Below are 23,279 nucleotides of genomic sequence, written 5' to 3'. Positions count from 1 at the left end.
TACAAAGACATACATCATTGTGTGTGTGTGTGTGTGTGTGTGTGTATGTAAAGAATTATATAATGAACTACCATGTATGACCAACCACTTTAAAAAACAGAATACTGCCAGCACCTTTGATGGCCCTTCATGTTTCTCACTACTTGTGATCTCTGACATACTCTTTAAGTAACCACCATCTGAATTTTATATTAATCGTTACCTTGTTTTTCTTTTTAATTTTATATGAATGTCTTTTTTTTTTTTTTTAACATGTCCCTGTGTTGAAGTTTAGAAGTTAAACTCTATGTAGCTTTATTTTAGTTCTCCCTGACCTTCAACAAATGAGATATTTTTGTTTTAAACACTGTTAACTTTGATTTGCCTATACACTGTATTTACAGATGTCTGCTTATTCTCATTTGCATCTGAGACCTCTGATCTAGGACCATTTTTCTTTGTGTGAAGTACATCTTTTAGAATTTTCCCTAGGGAGGGTGTGTTGGAAAACTTTTTATTTGTTGGAAAATGGCTTTTTCTTAGTCTCATTCCTGAAACTGGTTTTCCTGGATATAGATTCTAGATTAGCAGTTGTTTTTTTCTTTGCTCATTATAGATTTTATTTCATTCTCTTCTGGCTTTTATTGCTGTTGAAAAATATGCAGTGTAATTGACAGTCCTTTATAGTTAATCTGTTGTTTCTTTTTTTCTTTGTTTTGAGACTGAGTCTTGCTCTGTTGCCAGGCTGGAGTGCAGTGGCACGATCTCAGCTCCCTGCAGCCTCTGCCTTCCGGGTTCAAGCGATTCTCCTGTCTCAAGGCCTCCTGAGTAGCTGGGATGATGGGCATGTGCCATCATGCCCAGCTAATTTTTGTATTTTTAGTAGAGACGGGGTTTCACCATGTTGGCCAGGTGGTTTCCATCTCCTGACCTCATCCTCCTCCTGCCTCAGCCTCCCAGAGTGCTGGGATTACAGGTGTGAGCCACCGTGCCCAGCCTAATCTGTTGTTTCTTTATAGCTAGTTTTAGAACCACTTCTTTGTCCTTGGTGATCTGCATTTTCATTTTTATGTTTGGAAGTTGATTTCTTTGTATTTGTCATGCTTGGTATTAACTAGGTTTTGGAATCTGAAGATTAATGTCTTTCAACAATTTTGGAGAAATTTTGGCCTTTTTCTCAAATTTTGTCTTCCACATTTTCTGTCTGGAACTTGTATTTGAAGTATGTTAGATCTTCTTACTCTACTTCTGTGTCTCTTAACATGTCTTTATATTGTCCATTTCTTTATCTTTGTGTATTGTATTGTGTTCTGGATACTTTCCTTGAAGTTAGCTACTTCTCTCTTCAACTGTGTTCAACCAGTTTATTGAATTTAAAAATTTTTTGTTTTAACTATTACACCCATTTTTTTCATTAGAGTAAAATACACATAACATAGAATTTACCATTTAACCATTTTTAAGTGTACAGTTCGGTGGCATTAAGTACATTCACATCATTGTGCATCTGTCACCACTACTGATCTCCAGAACTTTTTCGTCATCATGAACCAAAATTTGTACCCATTAGACAGTAATTCCTTATTTCCTCTTTTCTCTAGCTCCTGGCAACCACTATTTGAGTTTCTGCCTCTACAGATGTGACTATTCTAAGTACTTCATAGAAGTGGAATCATAAAATATTTGTCTTTTTGTGTCTGCTTTATTTTACTTAGCATGTTTTCTAGGTTAGTCTATGTTATAGCATGTTCATTGAGTTTTATAAATTTATTTATGTTAGAGATGGGGGCTTGCTATATTTCCCAGGCTGGAGTGCAGTGACTCTTCATAGGGGTGATCATAGCACACTACAACCTCAAATTTCTGAACTCAAGTCATCTTCCTGTCTCAGCTTCCCCAGTATCTGGGAGCACAGGCACGTGCCACTGCACCTGGCTGTTGAGTTTCTTAAAATTTCATTTATTATATATTTTTGTTTCTGGATATTTTATTCAGTTCCTTAAGACTATCTAATCATTTTTTGGGTATTCTTTTTCCTTTTCTTGGTTATATTCTCAGTTTCTTTTATTTCCTAAAAATCTATTAAATATACTTACTTTACATTTTGTGCCTGATAATCCAGTATCTGAAGTCTTTGCAGACCTGATTCTGCTGTTTGTTTCTGCCGGCTGTTGCTTATGGTGCCGTGCCTTCTTGTCTTGTAATTTTTGACTGTGAAGTTCTTAAAATTTTATATTAGTTTTGCAGAGTGATTTTTAGTAGTGCTTAAAAATTTTGTTGTTTAGAGCTTATAAGTAAATGCCTGGAGAATAGTGTGCTATTTTCTTAAACTTTTTATTTTGAAATGATTTCAAACTTACAGGAAAGTTGCAAGAATAGTACAATAGACCTCTGTTATACGCTTTATCCATATTCACTAATTTTTAACATTTTGCCATATTTTTCTTTTTGCATACACACATTTATTTTTTTGTGAACCGTTGAAGAGTAGGTTGTATGCCTTTTACCTCAGGATGTATTTCCTAAGAATAAGGGTATTCTCTTAAGATAATCACAGTACCATCATGAAAGTCCAAATTCCAGAATTATTATTTTTTTTTTTGAGATAAGGTCTCTTCCTGTTGTCCAGGCTGGAGTGCAGTGGCATAGTAACAACTCACTGCAACCTCGAACTCCTAGGCTCAAGAGATAGTCATGCCTCAGCCTCCTGAGTAGCTGGAACTACAGGCACGCTCAACCATGCCCAGCTAAGTTTTTTAAAGATTTTGTAGAGATGGTGTCTCACTATGTTGACCAGGCTGGTCTCAAACTCTTGGGCTCAAGCTATCCTGTCTCGGCCTCCCAAAGTGCTGGAATTACAGGCATAAGCCACCAAGCCTGGCCCAAGAATTTTAACATTGATACAGTACTTTACACTTTACATTCCCATTTTGGTAATTTGATCACGTATTGTATTTTAGTCTCCTTTAATTTGGGAAGAGTTCCTTAGCAGTTCTTTGTCTTTCATGCAATTGAAGAGTATAGGTCATTTATTTTATGGAAGATTTTTCAACTTGGGCTTGTCTGATTTGATCTGATTAGCTTTTTGATTGTAGTCAGGTTATCTTTAGTCAGAATGTTACAAAAGTGATGTTTTCCTCTCAGATTATCACATTTGGAGATACATAATGCCCACTTGCCCTGCCCCTCATTAGTGATTTTAATTTTGGTCAAGATGTTGTCTGGTTCATCTATCTATTCTATAGTTACTATTTTTCCCTTGTAACTAATAAGCAGTCTGCCTAGAGGTATCTTAGTGTTTTATGGTTTTTTTTCCCTTAATGAAAACTAAGTGTAGTAATAACATACCTTATATTTGTGTAGTGCTGTCTATATATACATGTATAATGTATATGTAATTGTGTATATATAATTGTTGAGAGTTTAAGGCTTGTGTAGAAGAGGTTTTTGATACTTTGCATAACTCTAGCTAAGATTTGTCGGATCAAAAAGTCGATAGAGTTGCACATAGCAAAGAAAATTCTGAAGCATTAGGTGACAAAAATTAGGCAGATTTTTTGATACCAGATCATTTCTTTTTATTAAACAATCCTTTAAGATTTGAGTGATTAGAGGAGGTGACTTAAGGTTTTCCCAAGGTAAACTTTTACGTTGATATTATGGGAGTGTTTGTTAATATAATCCTTTGATCTGGTAAATTGGTAGAAGCTGGGCCCGTTTTCCCCTGTAACCCTCTACCTCTCATTCCCAGTTATAGCTGGAGAGACTTGGGCATTGAACCTTGGTTAAAACATGAATTCATCCATTGACTGACTGAGTCAGTAGATAGTTATTGGGAGCCTACTATATATTAGGCATTGTGTTAAAATGTTTAATTAAGACAGATGTGATTGCTGTCATGGAGCACAGTCCAGAGGTAATAAGCTTTTATATCCTTTGTGTGTATAGTCATTTATATATTTAAAGTGAATGTGTGTAAGAAAATATCGTTTATATCTGTTGAAACTGTTTTCTGGCAAGGAAGAAAGTTCCAAGGGCTCTTACTTAATAAATTACATTGTAAGTATAGGCTTTGAGGTTCAAAACTATTCAGTTAAGCATGTTCTGAAAATTGACTGATATTTTCATTTAAATTGAAGCCTTTTATTAAAACCTGACTTAAGTAAATTACATTCAATCTAAAGATGGCCATTTGCTTTCTGTGGGGTTTTGTGAATAGTTAATAGGTTAGTGCCTTGAAAGCTACATGTTACAGGGCTCATTTTACATTCCCACATCTCCCACTCTCAGGAAAGTTTAATGTTATACATGCTAGTGCATGTATTATTTTAACATTTTATTTTGAAATAGACTCACAGGAAGTTGGAAAGTAATAGTCCTGCATACCTTCACTTGGTTTTCCCAATGAAAACATCTTATATAGATGTCATTTATGAACAAAAAAATTGACATCAATACATTACTGTTAATGAGACAACATATGGTATACAGATTTCACCACTTTTCAAACCTGAAGTTCCTTGTGTGTGCATGTGTATATATAGTTCTGTATAATTTTATCCTATGTGTAATTTTATAGAAACAATACCACAATCAAGATGCAAAATTGTTGCATCACCATGAAAGAACTCCTTAGCACTACCTCTTTGTAGTTACAATGCCCCGTGCCCCCCAACCACTAGTTTTGTCATTTTGAGAATGTTGCATGAAGTCATGTAGTATGTAATCTTTGGAGATTCATGTTTTAAAAAATGTAATTTGTTTTAATTCAAAAAGTGAAATCTCAGAAAGTTTACAAAAATAGAAAAAAATTCTTAATTCTATCACTAATACAGTCAATTTTGGAGTTTTTATCGCCTTTTTCATATCCATTTTATATCACAGTATATGCTCAATTTTGTTTGCTGCTTTTTACAAACTTTATATTAAGTATTTTCCATGTCACCATCCATCATATTTGGTTTTTGCTATCATAAGAAATGTTGCGAAATATATAAAAAGAAGAAATTAAGCTTAAAAAGAGAAATATTGCAGAAAACACCTTTGAGTATATGGATTTCTTCATATTTCTAGTTATTTCCTTAACGTAGATTGCCAGGTATGATTTTTGAATCAAAGGATATGAGAGTTTTTTAGTCTTGAAATGTGGTTAAATTGCTTCTCAAAAGGATAGTATTACTAGTACTGTTTCACTGTATTCTTTTAGATTGGGTATTAGTGCTGCTTTCCCCTTCCCCCAACTTAGTAGGTGAGAAAGGTACTTCACTGTTGTGGTTTTAGAGTGCATTTCTTTAGGTAACAGGTTTTTCATGAAGAGTAAAATTGATTATAATGTCATAATGACATGAACTTTAAAAAATGTGATATTGCTTTTAATTAATTGGAAAAGCTTTTTTTTTTTTTTTTTTTGGAGACAGAGTCTCGTTCTGTCGCCCAGGCTAGAGTGCAGTGGCGCGATCTCAGCTCACTGCCAGCCCCGCCTCCCTGGTTCACACCATTCTGTTGCCTCAGCCTCCTAAGTAGCTGGGACTACAGGCGCCTGCCACCACGCCCGGCTGAGTTTTTGTATTTTTAGTAGAGATGGGGTTTCACCATGTTAACCAGGATGGTCTTGATCTCCTGACCTCATGATCCTCCCACCTTGGCCTCCCAGAGTGCTGGGATTACAGGTGTGAGCCACTGCACCCGGCCCGGAAAAGCTTTTTAATATCTGTGCCAGTATTGCACAGTTTTGAGCTAGAGGTTGAATCACCACATCCTTCTCTTTAGCTTACAGGTTTACCTACAAAACGATTGCCAGTTTCTACATTGCTTCTCCATTGCTTTTTATCATTATCTCCTAGTTACTCTCCTCAATTTGGATTCTCGACCTTTCTTCCTGTCTGCTCCCTGTTCAAAGGGCTGCTGCTTCCTCCACTGGTACCACGCCAGCGCCTCATTCATTTTTCCTATGTTGTCAGTTTCAAGTGCCTAGTCATGCTGACATGTTAATACATTACTGTAGCCTTATCTTTATAGTTAAGTATACCCCTGGGAGACTACAGTCTCCTGGAGCTCTCAAGAGTATTGGCCTTGACTTTTTTTGATGGCTGTTTAGGAATTTATATGGCTAATAATGTCTAAAGTCTGTATGTGTAACATACATGAATACAAAAATAACAAAACAATAAGAAAATTGTGCATCTTTTACTTTTCTGTATGTCTTGGGAGACAACAGTACTGTATTGTTAGAGCAGCAGATCATTATGGTAACAACAGAAGACATTAAAACCTGCCAGGCATGGTGACTTGCACCTGTGGTCCCAGCTACTTGAGAGGCTGAGGTGGAAGGATCACTTGAACCCAGGAGTTCAACACTAGCCTGGGCAACATAGTAAGACCTCATCTTAAACACACACACACACACACACACACACACACATATACACGCAAACAACTCTTAAAGTAAAACAGAAGGTTTTTTATTTATTTATTTATTTAGAGATGTAGTCTTGCTCTTGTCACCCAGGCTGGAGTGCAGTGGTGCGATCTCGGCTAACTGCAACCTCCACCTCCCAAGTTCAGGCGATTCTCCTGGCTCAGCCTCCTGAGTAGCTGATATTACAGGTGCCCACCTTCATGCCCGGCTATTTTTTGTATTTTTAGTAGAGATGAGGTTTCACCGTGTTGGCTGGGGTGGTCTGTAGCTCCTGACCTTAGGTAATCCACCCCCCTCGGCCTCCCAAAGTGCTGGGACTACAGGCATGAGCCACCATGCCTGACCTAAACAGGTTTTAATTGAATACTTACTAAGATTCAGACACTGTACTTAAGTGCATGTTTTCCAGTCTTCACAATAATTCTATAAATTTTGAGGTAACCACATATAAAGATCCTCTATATGATATATTGAGTAGATACTTGAAAATGTTGGTTACAAGGAATCATAAAAAATAACATTTTTTATTTTAACTAGAATATACATTCCTTCACTTTTTCCCTATAGTGTCAAGGTTTTTGTTTGTGGATGGGTCCTTTGATTAGAGTTCTGGATTGCCTTTTTTGGCATAATCCACTGCCATGCAGCATTATCCATTAAGTATCCTAATAGATTCTCTTTTTTATGGAGAAGAGAGAACATAAGGCACTTTCAGTGTAATACAGGCGTACCTCATTTTTTTTGTGTTTTGCAGATAATTCCTTTTTTTTTTTTTAACAGATTGAAGATTTGTGGCAACCCTGTATTCAGAATTCTGTATCAGTGCCATTTTTCCAGCCAGCATGTACTTACTTCGTGTCTCTGGGTCACATTTTGGTAATTCTCACAGTATTTGAAACTTTTTATCATTATTCTATCTGTTTTGGTGATCTTTGATGTCACTATTGTAATTGTTTTGGAGCACCTCAAACCGTGCCCATATAGGATGGTGAACTTGATCAATAAACGTGTGTGTTCTCACTGCTCCACCGAATGGTTGTTTCCGCATCTCTTTCCCTCTCCTCAGGGTTCCCTATTTCCTGTCCTGAGACCCCAAATATTGAAATTAGGCCAGTTAGTCGTATGATGGCCTCTAAGTGTTCAAGTGAAAGGAGGAGTCACACATCTCTCACTTTAAATCAAAAGCTAGAAATGATTAAGGTTAGGGAGGAAGGCATGTTGAAAGAGAAGCATCTTGTGCCAGTTAGGTTGTAAATGCAAAGGCACAAGTTCTTGAAGGAAATGAAAAGTGCTACTCCAGTGAACATCCAGATGATAAGAAGGTGAAAGTCTTATTGCTGGTATGGAGAAAGTTTTAGTGGCCTGAATAGAAGATCAAACCTGCCATAACATTCCCTTAAGCCAAAGCCTCATCCAGAGCAAGGCCCTAATTCTGTTCAATTGTATGCTGAGAGAGGTGAGGAAGCTGCAGAAAAAAGGTCTGAAGCTAGAAGAGGTTGGTTCATGAGGTTTAAGGGAAGAAGCCATCTATATAACATAAAAATGCAAGGGGGAGCAGCAAATGCTGATGTAGAAGCTGCAGCAAGTTACCTAGAATAACATTTATTTATCATTTTTCTTAGAATTATGTTTTATTATTATATAGATGAGGGCTTGCTATATTGCCCAGACTGGTCTCGAACTCCTGGGCTCGCCTCCTTATGCACCAGAACCACAGGCCTGAGCCAACATGCCTCCCCAGAAGAAATAATTTAGATAATTGATGAAGGTGACTACCCTGAACAACAAATTTTTAATGTAGGTGAAACAGCTTTCTATTGCAAGATGCCATCTAGGACTTTCATAGCTGGAGAGAAATCTGTGCTTGGTTTGAAAGCTTCAAAGGACAGGCTGACTCTCTACTTAGGGGATAATGCAGCTGGGGACTTGAAGTTAACATTCACCATTCCAGAAGTCCTAGGGCCCCTTAAGAATGATGGTAAATCCAATCTGTGCTTTATAAATAGAACAACAAAGTCTAGATAACAGCACATCTCTTTACAACATGGTTTATTGAATATTTTAAGCCCACTGTTGAGACCTACTGCCCGTAAGAAAAGATTTCTTTGAAAATATTACTACTGACTGACAATGTACATGGTCACTCAAGAGCCGTGATGGGGATGTACAAGATTAATGTTTTCACGCCTACTAACACATCTGTTCTTGTAGTCCATAGATTGAGGAGTAATTTTGACTTTCAAGTCTTACTGTTTAAGAAATACTATTTTGTAACACTATAGGTGCCATAGGTAGTGATTCTTCTGATGGATCTCTGCAAAGTAAATTGAAAACCTTCTGGAAAGGATTCACTATTCCAGATGTCATTAAGAACATCTTAATGTCGACTTTGTGTTTGCCCTTGTGATTTATGGGCGGAGGTAAAAATATCAACAGTAGCAGGAGTTTGGAAGAAGTTGATTCCAGCTCTCATAGATGTCTTTGAGAGATTGAAGACTTCGGTGGAGGAAGTAACAGCATATATGGTGAACATTGCAAAAGGATTAGAATTAGAACTAGAGCTTGAGGATGTGACTGAATTGCTGCAATCTCATGGTCAAACTTTAACGGATAAGGAATTGGTTTTTAGGAATGAGCAAATAATAGTTTCTGAGATGGAATCTACTCCTGATGAAGATTTTGGGAACATTGTTAAAGTGGTAACAAAAGATTTAGAATATTATGTAAATTGAGTTGATAAAGCAGTGGCAGGGTTTGAGAGGATTGACGACTCCAATTTTGAAAGAAGTTCTATTGTGGGTAAAACGCAGTAAATTAGCACCACATGCTACAGAGAAACCTTTTGTGAAAGGAAAAGTCATTTGATGCGGCAAGTGATTGTTGCCTTAAGAAATTGCCGCAGCCACCCCAGCCTTTAGCAACCACCACTCTGATCAGTCAGCAGCTGTAACCTTGAGACAAAACCCTACACTAGCAAAAAGATGACCACTTGCTGAAGGCTCAGATGATCATTAGCATTTTTTAGTAATAAAGTATTTTAAAATTTAGGTATGTGTGTTTTTTTTAGCCATAATGCCATTGCACACTTAATGGACTATGGTACAGTGTAAACATAACTTTTGTATGCCCTGGGAAACCAAAAAATTTGTGACTTGCTTTACTGCAAAATTTGCTTTATTGCTGTGGTCTGGAACAGAACCCGCAATATCTTTGAGGTATACTTGTATATAAAATCCTTCTACGTTTTCATGCTTTTCCTCCTACTTAAAGCTGTTTTGACGTACACCTAATTCCATAATAACTTTAAAAAATACTAGCCGCTGAATCTTTTTGAACTTTTCAACATAATTTTCACAGAAACAACCTCTTTTTCCTCATAATTCAGTTCATATGATCTTACATTACATAATTACAATAACAAGTACAGTTGGTATAAACGGGTTTGGGAACGGACAGCTGGCTCTTATTAAACATTAAGTGCAGAAGGGTAGGGACATGTTAAGAAAGTGGTCTGCTTAGAAGACTACTAGGTATAGGTGATGAGCCTGTGTTGGGCATTAGGGAGTGATTTATGGAGGGATTGGAGAGCTTTATTTTTGTAAGTTTGATACAGTAGAAGTCTGTTAAAGAGTTTCTACTGAATTATTATTCCTCTTTCCATTTTATAGATGAAAAAACTGAGGCTTCAGAGAGTTAAGTAACCTTCCCAAGGTCAGGCAGGTGATAATAATGGAGCCCCAGGATTTTTACCTAGATCTGTATAGGTTCAAATATAGCATGTACTCTTAACCTTCTGTGCAGGTGTTTGGTGCCTTTTAGGGAATCTGATTTACTCAGTCAATAGGTAATCTTGAGTGGTCTTCAGGTAGTGTTTGGGATAGAGTTCTGTAAGTTGTCCCACATCTTAGATACTGGCTTCATTTTGCTCCTTGGTTCTTTTTTTGCACCAACTCTGTGTAAGAAAAATGAGGGTACATTCCAGGATAAAAATTAAGCTTATAAGGCTTGGTTAGGTGGCTTCTGCCTATAATCCCAGCCCTTTTGGAGGCTGAGGTGGGAAGATTGCTTGAGCTCACGAGTTCAAGACCAGCCTGGGCAGCATGGTGAAATCCCATCTCTACAAAAATGCAAAAAATTACCTGGGTGTGGTGGTGTACACCTGTAATTCCAGCTACTCAGGAGGCTAAGGTGGGAGGATTGCTTGAGCCCTGGAGGTCAAGGCTGCAGTGAACCATGATCGCACCACTGGATTCCAGCCTGAGTAACCCTGTCTCAGAAAAAAAATTAAGCTTACAATTATTTGTTTTGTATTGACTATGTCTTCGTGAGAGTTATGGCTAAGACCTTTAGTTATAAACTGCTAAGGTCATTCTGAAATGAAAGAATGTAAAGGGCAAAAATGGAGTGTGGAGAGCACAGCCATAAACTTTACTCTTCGTCCTGTTAGATTTCCTTAAGTTTGGGATCTGATCAGTCATCTTGATGTCATTACTTATTTCATGAGGTATCAATTGAGCCATTAGGGTTTAAAGAAAAGAAATATATATACACACACATATATAAACATGCATACACACACACACACACACATATATATTTGTAGTTCTTTGGTATCTTTCTGTCCTTCTCATCTAGCACACACAAATGTTTTTCCTGATTAAACTTAACTGTTTTGTCCGTACTTAGAGCCTGGTGTTTTTAGTTGGCGTTTTGCTTTCCTAGAACATTTGGGAAAAAAATGAAATTACTCTATTTTTCATTAATTTTCAGAGGCTGGCATCCAAAAATTTTCTACAAAATAAAATACATTTATTATTATTATTATTATTATTATTATTATTATTATTGAGATGGAGTCTCGCTCTGCCAGCAGGCTGGAGTGCAGTGGCACAATCTCGACTCACTGCAACCTCCGCCTCCTGAGTTCAAGTGATTCTCCTGCCTCAGCCTCCCGAGAAGCTGGGACTACAGGTGCGTGCCACCATACCCAGCTAATTTTTGTAGTTTTGGTAGAGACAGAGTTTCACCATGTTGGCCAGAAGAGTCTCGATCTCTTGACTTTGTGATCCACCCGCCTCGGCCTCCCAAAGTGCTGGGATTATAGGCGTGAACCACTGCGCCTGGCCAAAATATATTTATTATTTATTGGGTTTTCTGTTTTTATTAATGATGGCTGTAACCCCAACCAGAGCTGCTAATCATCATGTGATAACTGGCATTAGCACATTGAGGTTTTTTTTCCCCCCTATGGCATATCAGACTTTTATATTGTCAAGTAAAACATACTGAGTTTTATTTCCTGTCCAAAAAAGGAATTTGGTTATTTTGGTTGTGTATGAAACTATATTTCAGACAGTATATAAGGGCTGTCAGGCTATTTTTAAATCTCCAAAATAGCTTAAGGAACTACTAGTTCTAACTTAGGTGGTCCTGGACTCACTGTCTTTAAATGAGTTTAAATTTTGTTGTTGTTGTTGTTTATATTTGTGAATCCTTGACTTTGATATGATTATAATTATCATTAGCAGTACTCATTAATCAAATGTATGAAATACCTAAGTCGCCCTTGAGCTGTAGTAGTTTACCAATAAATACAAAATTACAGTTAAAAATGAAAATTAGCCGGATGTGCTGGCTCACGCCTGTAATCCAGCACTTTGGGAGGCCGAGGCAGGCGGATCATGAGGTCAGGAGTTCGAGACCATCCTGGCCAACATGGTGAAACCCTGTCTCTATTAAAAATACAAAAATTGGCTGGGTGTGTTGGCATGTGCCTGTAGTCCCAGCTACTCAGCAGACTGAGGCAGGAGAATCACTTGAACCTGGGAGGTGGAAATTGCGGTGAGCCGAGACCACGCCGTTGCACTCCAGCCTGGGTGACAGAGCAAGACTCCATCTCAAAAAAAAGAAAAGAAAAAGTTGGTGACATTCTTGTCCTTTTTCTTTGTAATTGTCAAGATATGTAAATAACCACATATTCTGAGGTGTTTTTTACATCCTGTTTTCTTAACTATACCTTTTGTGAAGTTTTTGGGTTTTTTTTTTTTTTTTTTTGGCTTTTTTGGGGGTCATTAGCCTAAATGTTTGAATCTGGCAAATGAATATACTGATTGTTTGATATGTTAGCTAACATCTTTTTTTTGCTGAGGTATGTTCTACACCTCAAGAGATTGTAATTGATTTTGACAACAAACCTTTGGGCTATATAGTTTGATTTAAAAAAAAATAGGTCATCAAGTCTAAAACATACTGATGTAGCAGTATGTTCAGATGGCCAAGTCATAACGTTGTTAACAAGAGACACAGTAAAAGGATTTTAACAAAAAATACACTACTCTTTATAATGTTACCGTTATGTATTTTCCCCATTTCAAGAATTTGCTTTGTAGTTTTGTAATCAAACAGATTGTTTGAATCTGAGAAAGAAGAGGGGACCTGAGTAGTATTGGCTGCTATCAGATTAATAGTTCTTTATCTAATAGCAAAAACAAAAATCATATTAAATAGCAACATTTAAAAATTAGCTTGAAAAAGAGATGAAGTGTTTCTTTAAATTTCTTGAGTTTTAATGACTAATTGAGGGATTGTAGCATTCAGCTTATTTGGAATTTAAGAGCTAAAAAGAAAAATTCCAATAGAAAAGTACCTTAAAAATGTGTGGGTTTTTTTTTTTTTTTTCATTTGAAACTTTTGCCCAAGTTTTTGTCCTCCTTCTCTTGTTTTTATGCCTTTTGGATTCAAATGATTTTAGCACTTCTTAGGTTCTTTACAAAATATTTCTGGTGTATGTAGCCATTTGAGATCTAGACCATAACCAGAAATTTCAGCCAGATAGTTTTCTCTTTTGGTGAAGCAGTTTGTAGAGTGCTAACAAAATTGTATTGTATTCAGTGTTATTTCTGTAAACAGATTGCTTAGGGTAAGATACATTCTTCGTTTATTTCTTGACTTCTTATGTTTTGTTTTGGTTGATGCGAAGTTGCCATAGTTATACTTTTCACTAAAGAAGAAATAAGTCCTTTACCTGTGGTTATTGGTAACCTCTAGTAGTCTAGATTTTCAGTCCAAATTAAAAGTGCCTAGAGATAGAAGAGTAGAACTATTTATGGATTAGAAGATCTGAGAGAATGTCCTAAATTCTTTTGCTGTTTTAAAAATTACTCATTTTAACAAAAGTTTAGTATGTGTACATGATCTGAAATTTAAAGATACAAAAGGGCTTATTGTGAAAAGCAAGTCTTTTTTCCTACCTTTCTATCTACTAGGTCCCATACCCCGAGGCAGTTGCTGTTTATAGCACTTTGTCTTCTACATTTATAACCACATTCTTTTTCTTTTTTTTTTATTTTGAGACAGGATCTCTCTTGCTCTGTCACCCTGGCTGGAGTGCAGTGGTGTAATCTTGGCTCATTGCAGCCTTGACCTCCTGGACTCAAGCGATCCTCCCACCTCAGCCCTTGAAGTAGCTGGGACCACAGGCACAAGCCACCTGCTTGGCTGATTTTTTTGTATTTTTTATGAAGACGAAGTTTTGCCATGTTGCCCAGGCTGCTCTCAAATACCTGAGCTCCAGCAATCTGCCCACCTCGGCCTTTCAAAGTGCTAAGATTAATAGTCGTGAGCCACGACGCCTGGCCCATACATCGCTTTTTAATGGCTATATAGTATCCATCGAACGGAGTGTACTATAAATTCCCTTTTTGGTGGACATTAAGTTTGTTTCTTATTTTTGGTGTGTTTTGGAGACAGGTACCCAGGCTAAAGTGCAGTGTCACAATCATAGCTCACCACGGTCTTGAACTCTTGGGCTCAAGCGATCATTCTGACTCAGCCTTCCAAGTACGTAGGACTACAGGTGTACAGGTACATACCTCCATTTAAAATTTTGTTGTAGAGAGAGGCACTCACTGTGTTGTCCACGCTGGTCTCAAGCACCTGACCTCAAGGACTCTTATCTTCACTTTCCCAACTGCTGGGTTTACAGGTGTGAGCCACAGTGCTGGGCCTATGTTTGGCTTTTAAAATAATGATTTAATGAATATTGTATACATATTTTGCCCGTGCAAATATATATCAGTACTTTAAAATTAGAAGTAGAATTTCTGTGCCAGTGGATATACATTAGCATTTTTGATAAATATTTCCGAATTGTTCTTCGTGTATTCATTTCTAAAGATAGAATGTTAGTTTTATAAGGTACTCTGCAAAAAATATTACTAGTTTGGTTATATGCTGTTTATATTCTCTATTTTTATTATGTAGTTGCAAGCACTGATCACTCTTGTACAAACAACTGGCTTTCACTTGTTTACTTCATCAAAAATGTATTATTTTCATTACTAGCAGTCACTGTAATTTTACTTTATGTAGATAACCTGTATCTTGTGAATGAATTGTGTTTAAAAAAGAATTTGGCCAGAGGCTAGGGGTAGAGGAAATGGAGAGTTTAAAACAAGACAGAGAAACAAAAAAAAGTAATTTGGAATTATGAATCTGTATTTCCATTGAGTCATATAAAATGGAGTAACAGGGAAATGGGAAAATAGTTACTAGTTCCACCCAGGGGATCTTGATACCTGTGATTCAGGTGAGTTGAGATGAATCAGGTCTTGAAGGAGATGATGGAAAGGGAAGAAAAGTAGAAATGGCTGTAATTGTCAGGAAGATTTATGGAATCTGAGAAAAGGGAAATGGAATGGAAAAGAAGATTTCTAGGGATAAGACAAAGAACCATCTGTATGTTAAGCATAGTTTATTCCTTTTAAAAAAAATCTCATATTTTTTAGGGGGCAAGTGAGTGGTTACTGTTGAAGTCACTTTAAGGATTGTTTTGGGAGACAGGATAACTTGGCTCCATATGGGTTTTTTTAAGGGATATTGTATTCTTCCCTGAAGTGAAAACATACACGAAAACTCTTACCTTGAAGATAATGTTCTGTTATAGCCCACTTAGTTTAGAGGTATCTAGTGCTGGTCTCACTTGGTAGCAATAATTCTCTATTTGGTTCCATGGTGGAGCAAAACAGACTTGACTGTACAGCCATTGTCCTTCAGATGTGTCTAAATTTCTCAGCCTATTTATGAGCATCAACAAACACTTTGTGCATACTTCTGCCATGGGTTGAATGAGTCTATTTTCCTTTAATTTAGTTTAAAACTAGTAATGGAATTCCTGAGGTTTTGAGAGGAATAGTGTTGGCAAATTAAGTTTTGAAACTAAAGGCATATTAAGATACCAGGCAAAACAGAGAGACTATTGCTTTAGAAAGAGATCTTAAAACTCCGCTGACATTTGCAAAGCCAGTGTCTTATATTTATAAAAGCTTTAGATAGGAACTGCTGTTTTCCTAAAATTGTTGGTTTAAAAATAATTGTTACATTTGTGCATTTTAAAAGTTGCTTCTAACACACTTTGGGTATGTTTGAGCTCAGCCTTTTCAGCAAAGTATTCAGACATTTGGGCATCAGCCCTTTTGGTCTTATTCTGTCTCAGACGATTTATGGATTGTGGATGTCAGGGATTTGATAAGCTCCCATTAAAATTTAATGTGGTTTTAAAAATTGCTTAAAATGCCCTTTGAACCTGTTAAAATGTGCTGCCATCATCTGAATTAAGAGATTTAGCGGCCGGGCATGATGGCTCACGCCTGTAATCCCAGCACTTTGGGAGGCCAACGCGGGTGGATCACCTGAGGTCAGGAGTTTGAGACCAGCCTGACCAACATAGAGAGACCATGTCTCTACTAAAAATACAAACATTAGCTGGACATGGTGGCACATGCCTGTAATCCCAGCCACTCGGGAGGCTGAGGCAGGAGAATCACTTGAACCCAGCAGGCGGGTGTTGTGATAAGTTGAGATCACACCATTGCATTCCAGCCTGGGCAACAAGAGCGAAACTCCGCCTCAAAAAAACAAAACAGAAAAGAAATTTAGCTGCATATTGCTAAAATGACAAATGATAGTACTTGTCATTTTGATGTTTGTTTGTTAAGTGTACTTTCATTCCCTTTAGAAAATACTAGCTGCATATACGTAGGATTATGTTGATTTAAAATATGCCTTTTCCCGGATTAAATATCTTTAATACTATTTCGTCTGCATTCCATTAGTATTCAGTTGTGGCCTCAGCTATTTACGTGAATTTTACTCATCAATCCATGAGTTTCTTTGTGTGCCTTCTGTGTGTTAAATCTTTCTGTATGTTTTGTTTTCTTGTTAGGCTTCTTTTCAGAATTTTTCCAGGGCAAGAATTATGTTTTCTTATGTTCGGCAATGTTGCACAATGCAATATATACCTTATTGTAATGGGTAGGTGCTTAGAATTTATTTGTCCATTTGTGGTAGAGGCTGAGGCTACAAAGTCCAATAAGGTAAGGACTCTACAAGTTCCTTAAATTTTGATAGGAGATAAAGAAAATAATTATAGTACCATAATAACTTAAAAATACATCTTTGAGAGGGCCAGAGCTCTGTCTGTGATGGAGATTTTACTCTGAAGAATGGTAACTAACTTTTGTAGAGTGTCTACTCTGTGCCTAGGGTTTCTGTCTCAGTTTTTCCTCCTAGCAGTCTTTCAGTATAAGCACGTATCCATTTTATACATGAAGAAACTGTCTCAGAGAGGTTATATAATTTGCTGTAGTTCATTTAGCTAATGAGTTGTGGAGCTGGAATTCTAACTCACTTCTTTCTTTTAAACTGGGGCTTCTAAATGTTAGCATTATTGACATTTTGAGCCAGATACTTCTTTGTTGTGGGAGACTGTCCTGTGCATTCCTGGCTCTACCTAAGGCCAGAGTGAGTCAAGGAGGCATGTAGGACTTAAAATTTAAGGAGGCATTCACTCTCAGGATCTTGTAAGTGCTGACCATGTGTTTTATCTCACAGCACCTGAGTAAGTTCTCCTGCACTAGCCTGTTGCTTCTAGGTTTTTGTTTTGTTTTGTTTTTGAGATGGAGTTTTGCTCTTGTTGCCCAGGCTGGAGTGCAATGGTGTGCTGTTGGCTTACTGCAACCTCCACCTCCCGGGTTCAAGTGATTCCCCTGTCTCAACCTCCCAAGTAGCTGGGATTACAGACGCCCACCACCACGCCCGGCTACTTTTTAAATTTTTAGTAGAGACGGAGTTTCACCATGTTGGCCAGGCTGATCTTGAACTCCTGACCTCAGAGCCACCTGCCTTGGCCTCCCAAAGTGCTCGGATTACAGGCGTGAGCCACCTCGCCTGGCTACTTCTAGGTTTTAATTCAGTATTCCCTGGTATTGATATGAGGAGTAAATCTCCTACACACTGAAATGTTTCTTGGGAGCTGAAGAACAGTGATGAACAGGAGATTTTCGGCATTTATTGTTTTCCTCATCCCAGAACACATACTTTTGGCCAAAAGTGGCTAATCAGAAATAGCATTTATAAATGCTAAATAAATACTTGCTAAGTATTATAGTGCTTAGAAACTGTAAGTGATGTGTTATGAAACAAACCTATTGCTTCAAATTATTGGAAACTTAAGAGAACAAAACTAAACTTGGAATATACTCAGCTTACTCATGCCTGGTGGGCCTTGCATTTAGCTGCTAGTTTTGGCTTATTTACCATTAGAAATTCCATTGATTGTTTTCTCATGTCTGTGCTTCAATATAATAAATATTTCCTTGTTGTAGGGATATATCCACTAATACCTTTTGATTAACTATGCTGTAGCTTGCATGATAAACACAGTCTAGATTGTTTGGGTAGTTCTCTAGAATGGAGTATTTAAAAAATGGAGACTATAATAAAAATCTAAATTTTAGGGGTATTACAGAATAATGCTTAACAGTTTGGGAGGCTGAGGCAGGAGGATAATCCAAGGCCAGGAGTTTAAGACTGGCTTGGGCAACATAGCGAGACACTGTCTCTACAAAATAGCAACAACAACCAAAACAAAAATTAGCTGACTGCGGTGGTGCACACCTGTAGTTGTAGCTACTTGGGAGGCTCATGAGGGAGGATTGCTTGAGCCTAGGAGATAGAGGCTTTGTGAACTCTGATAGTGCCATTGCACTCCAGCCTGAATGACAGCGAGACTCTCAAAAAAAGAAAAAGGAAAAAAACATAGTGCTTAATTGGAACAACGATTTTTGTAGGCAACTGATAAAGACAACTAATATCTTCTCTAACCAAAAGTTACCTTAGGCAAAAAGCTACAAAGTATAGAGTGTTTCCTACAATAGAGTCAGTGAATTCATAGTATACCAGATTTGGAGGCCAAGTAGTTTAACTTACATTTAGCTTTCTGATAAAACATTAATATTTGACTTATGATAATACTATTTTTTTTCTTTTAAGTTTTAGTGTGTTTTTTTGATAAATGGTCAAAACTCTGTTGTAAAACATATTGTCATGAATTTACACTTAAAGCTTGTAGTCTGGCCGGGCATGGGGGCTCAGGCCTGTAATCCCAGCACTGTGGGAGACTGAGGCGGGCGGATCACGAGGTCAGGAGATGGAGACCATCCTGGCTAACATGGTGAAACCCCATCTCTACTAAAAATACAAAAAATTAGCCGGGCGTGGTGGTGGGCGCCTGTAATCCCAGTTGGGAGGCTGAGGCAAGAGAATCGCTTGAACTGGTGAGGCGGAGGTTGCAGTGAGCTGAGATTGCGCCACTGCACTCCAGTCTGGCAACAGAGCGAGACTCTGTCTCAAAAAAACAAAAAACAAAAAAACCCAAAAAACCAAAAAGCTTGTAGTCTGGTGAACAAATCCATTGCAATAGAAAGGAGCCTGTGAATGATAAAATATGTGTATCTACATATTTTTGAAGTTTCCAGCTAAAGTCAAAACAGCAACCTAGTTTGGGTTTGGTAGAGCTCTTACAGGCTTCAGATCAGATGTATAAACCAAACGTTTTCACTTACAATAATAGCGTATAACAATTCTAACTTTCGGTTATATGAGTAGTTTTACCATTATTAGGAAACACTCTATACTTCGTAGCTTTTTGCCTATGGTAACTTTTGGTTAGAGAAGATATTAGTTGTCTTTACCACTTGCCTACAAAAATCATTGTTTAGGGCATAACAAATAGGAATCATACATTTATATCTAAGAATATAATTGGATCTAAGTGGCTGAAATTAACAACAATAGGTAACAGAGGACAATTCTGTGCGCTAGATGCTACTCTAAGTTACACACACACTCTTACTCCTTACATCTCCTGCAAGGTTTAGGTGTTATTCCAAATGTATGAATGAGGAAATGAGGAAACAAAGATATAAAATGGATGATATTAAATAAAATTAAAGATAGAATGTTCTAGAGTCAGTTAATTCAACCTAGATTCATTTCTTTTTTTTTTTTTTTTTTGAGACGGAGTCTCGCTCTGCCGCCCAGGCTGAAGTGCAGTGGCCGGATCTCAGCTCACTGCAAGCTCCGCCTCCCGGGTTTGCGCCATTCTCCGGCCTCAGCCTCCCGAGTAGCTGGGACTACAGGCACCCGCCACCACGCCCGGCTAGTTTTTTTTGTATTTTTAGTAGAGACGGGGTTTCACTGTGTTAGCCAGGATGGTCTCGATCTCCTGACCTCGTGATCCGCCCGTCTCGGCCTCCCAAAGTGCTGGGATTACAGGCTTGAGCCACCGCGCCCGGCCATGATTCATTTCTTTATATAACAAATCTTTATTGACTATTGGGCCCTGTTGTCTGTACTGGGGACTGGGGCCATAGCAGTGAACAAAGCAAAGTTCCTGCACTCATGTAGCTTACAGACTGGTGTTTAAAAAGAGACAATAAACAGATAGTAGTAATAAGCACTATGAAGAAAGAGCTGGTGAAAGGGTTGGAATGTGGGGTGAGCTTAGTGCTCTTACCGTCTTAGTTCATTCGGGCTAATACAACAAAATACCTTAGACTGGATAGCTTATACATAACAGATTTATTTCTCATAGTTCTAGAGGCTGGGAAGTTCAAGATCAAGTGACCAGTAGATTCAGTGCCTGGTAAAGGCATACTCTCTGCTTCATAGATGACGCCTCTTGCTGTATCCTCACATGGTAGAGGGGGCAAGACAGCTCCCTTCAACCTCTTTTATAAGGGCACCAATCCCATTCATGAGAGCAGAGCCATCTTGACTTCCTCACTTCCCCAAAGGCCCTACTGCTTAATACCGTTTTGTTGGGTATTAGGTTTTAACATTAAATTTTAGGGGGATGCCAACATTCAGACCATAGCAGATGATAAGGAAAGGGGTTTCTCCTGAGGTTGCCTGAAGAGCATGGGAGAGTGAGCCCTGTAGATATTTGGGAGAGAACATTTCACGAGAGGGAAAAGCAAGTGTAAAAGCTCTAGCTGAGCTAATTTGTTTCTTACTGTATTCAAGGAACTGCAGAGAGAACAAGGGGCCTGGCCATTGTAAATACTTTTACTTGGGTGAGATAGAAAGTCCTTGGAGAGTTTTGAGCAGAGTAGTAGTCTGATCTGGTAAGTCTGCTGTATTCCGCTAGTAGATGTATCAAATGGTAAGGTGATTATGAGAGTTTAACTGTTATTCCAGGAAAAAGATAATTCCACCAATATCTATATCACACCTTGTTTGTTTTTTCAGATTTTTTTGATGTGTACATTAACTTTTATAGTAGATACTTGCTATCTTCTCTCATGTATTTTTATGTGAGATTTGTCAACTAAAGTGCTATTTTTCTGAATGTAGAGTAGGCCAGTAGCATTATACTATGTGTTTTTAGGATTACAGAGAAGATATAAGTTAGCCCTGATGGGAAGATTGCAGTCTAGTTGGGAAGGAAAGACTAAAATATGCAAAACAATAATTTTATGTTGTGGATCTATTCTATACAAGGAATTAATATATCAAGGGATAAACGTCTAAGGCACAATGACTGTCCTCAGACTGCTAATAGTCTGGTAGAGGCTGAGACAGAGAATTTCGAACTCTACAAGTTTTGAGATGAGTTGAGTATTAATTCACCTGCCACAAGAGCCATGAGGTGTAGAGCAAGCTTGTCCAACCTGCAGTTCATGCAGCCCACGATGGCTTTGAATACGGCCCAACACAAATTTGTAAACTTTCTTAAACCATTATGAGGGTTTTTGGGGTTTTTTTGGTTGTTTTTTATTTTATTTTATTTTATTTTTATTTTTATTTTTTTTTTTAGCTCATCAGCTCTTGTTAGTGTAGTTTATGTGTGGTCAGGACAGTTCTTCTTCCAGTGTGGCCCAGGGAAGCCAAAAGATTGGACACCCCTGGAAAGAATATGAGAAGCAGGGGAAGTCTGGCCTGTGCACGTTTCAGAGAGCTGGTGGAGCTTGAAGAAGTGGAGGATTGGCAGAGGTTATTCAGGGCATGGGAAGCACTGTGAGCCAAGCACATAAAGTCAGGTGTATTTGTGATAGTGGGTAAACCAGCCTTGAGCTGAGATTGTGTGTAGGATTATAAAGGAATAATAACACTATTGTTTATTGAGCTTCTATTATGTACCAGTCCCTTTATTACATACTTGATGCTTATAACAACTTTATGAGGTATTATTAGCCCCCTTTTTACAAATGCTTAGCCAAGGTATCTGGAGGTTAAATTACTTTTCTAGGATGACACAGCTGGTAAATGATGGAAATATTACTTGAGCAGTTTGATTCTAGATACTATGAAAATGCTATTATGATGGTAGAATTGGGGCTAGATAAGTGCCTAAAAGCTGGCAGAGTAGGCAACTCTTATGATTATAGGCAATAGGAAACTATTAAAGATTGTTGACTAGAAGTGTAACCTAGTGAAGACTTTTCAGGAGTATTATTCAGGCAATTGTGTGTATAATGTATTGGACAGTGACCTTTGCAAAGGTCAATTTAGAGGACAGGCGGGAGGATTTAAAGAGAGTTGAACTAGGATGCTTGAATAGGAATTGAGACATAAGTCCAGATGGGACCACTTTTTGGAATGTATTTTTTTCTTGATGATAAAAATATAGAAAACATACAAAGTTACAGGAAAATATGGAGCAGATGGAACTTACTTGTTTCTACCATGTACCATGTAGAAATGACCCCTGTTAATATTTTAGGGCATTCCTTTTCAAATCCGTCCCATCTCATACCTTCCCCTCTGCCCTCCACCCTCCAATTTTGGAGAAAGCGTCCACAAGGCTACATATCTCCTCTCATAGAGTGTGAAAGTTTTTAAGAAACAACATTCTAAAATAATGTGATTTTATTTGCATGCATGATTTTATTTGTGGAACGAATGAGCTGGTAAATTCTGGAATTCAGTGAATGGAGAGGGATACGAATCACAGGTAGCTTCTAGATGTTTAGATTGTGTGAATGGTTATATAGGAGAATTTAGCTAGGTTTTGATGGTGAGGTTGGAGTAGGGTGGGGGTGAGGGGTGACCCCAAAGAAAATGGTGTTGAATTTGATGTGCTGGTACAGTGTCCCGAGTTGGAATCTGGAGCTTAGTTGAGAATTTGGGGTCATCAAATAAGCCGGAAAATGTGGAGAAAAAATTGAGTTTAAAATGGCCACAATTCTGGTCAGAGTAGTGTTTCTGACACTTCAGTTTTTTTGGGGGGCCATTCCAAGATTCAGTTATTTCCTTAATATCTTTAAATGACTCTTTTCCTTAAATACATTTATTTAAAGAGAAATTTTATATCGGTACTGTAAATGGAAAACTAGTATCACTGGCTTTGAATAGTTGGCAATGGCAACATTAAAATAACAACAAAATAATGCTATTAACTTTTAGATAGATGCTGTTACCTGTTAAATTCTCTGAGCCTAAATCTGCCCAGAAAAAAAACCCAAAAAAACAAAACAGTAAATGACATGAAGAGACTAAGATCTTGTAATTAGAAGGCTTGAGGGATTGAAAAGCTATTAGC

At 37.7% G+C, this 23,279-nt stretch overlaps 1 protein-coding gene across 6 annotated transcripts in view; it reads left to right on the top strand.

The window, feature by feature from the left end:
• LOC105473395 (fibroblast growth factor receptor substrate 2) overlaps window positions 1-23,279 on the top strand; it is a 109,990-nt gene that overhangs the window by 7,611 nt on the left and 79,100 nt on the right. The window contains exon 2 of one of the 6 annotated variants that reach the window (XM_071071457.1): window positions 14,147-14,260. The exons of 4 other annotated variants lie outside the window; for them this stretch is intronic. The gene's annotated coding sequence lies outside the window, so the exon portion shown is untranslated. Of the gene's footprint in view, window positions 1-7,177; window positions 7,274-14,146; window positions 14,261-23,279 lie in introns of all 6 variants that reach the window. One more of the 6 variants, XM_011727199.2, reaches the window with a different exon arrangement.

The sequence above is a fragment of the Macaca nemestrina genome, chromosome 10 (assembly GCF_043159975.1).
Source record: "Macaca nemestrina isolate mMacNem1 chromosome 10, mMacNem.hap1, whole genome shotgun sequence".
In the NCBI taxonomy this organism is placed as follows: Eukaryota; Metazoa; Chordata; class Mammalia; order Primates; family Cercopithecidae; genus Macaca; species Macaca nemestrina.
Note: the sequence above shows the minus strand (reverse complement) of the source record. Positions and strands in the feature narration are given on the sequence as shown.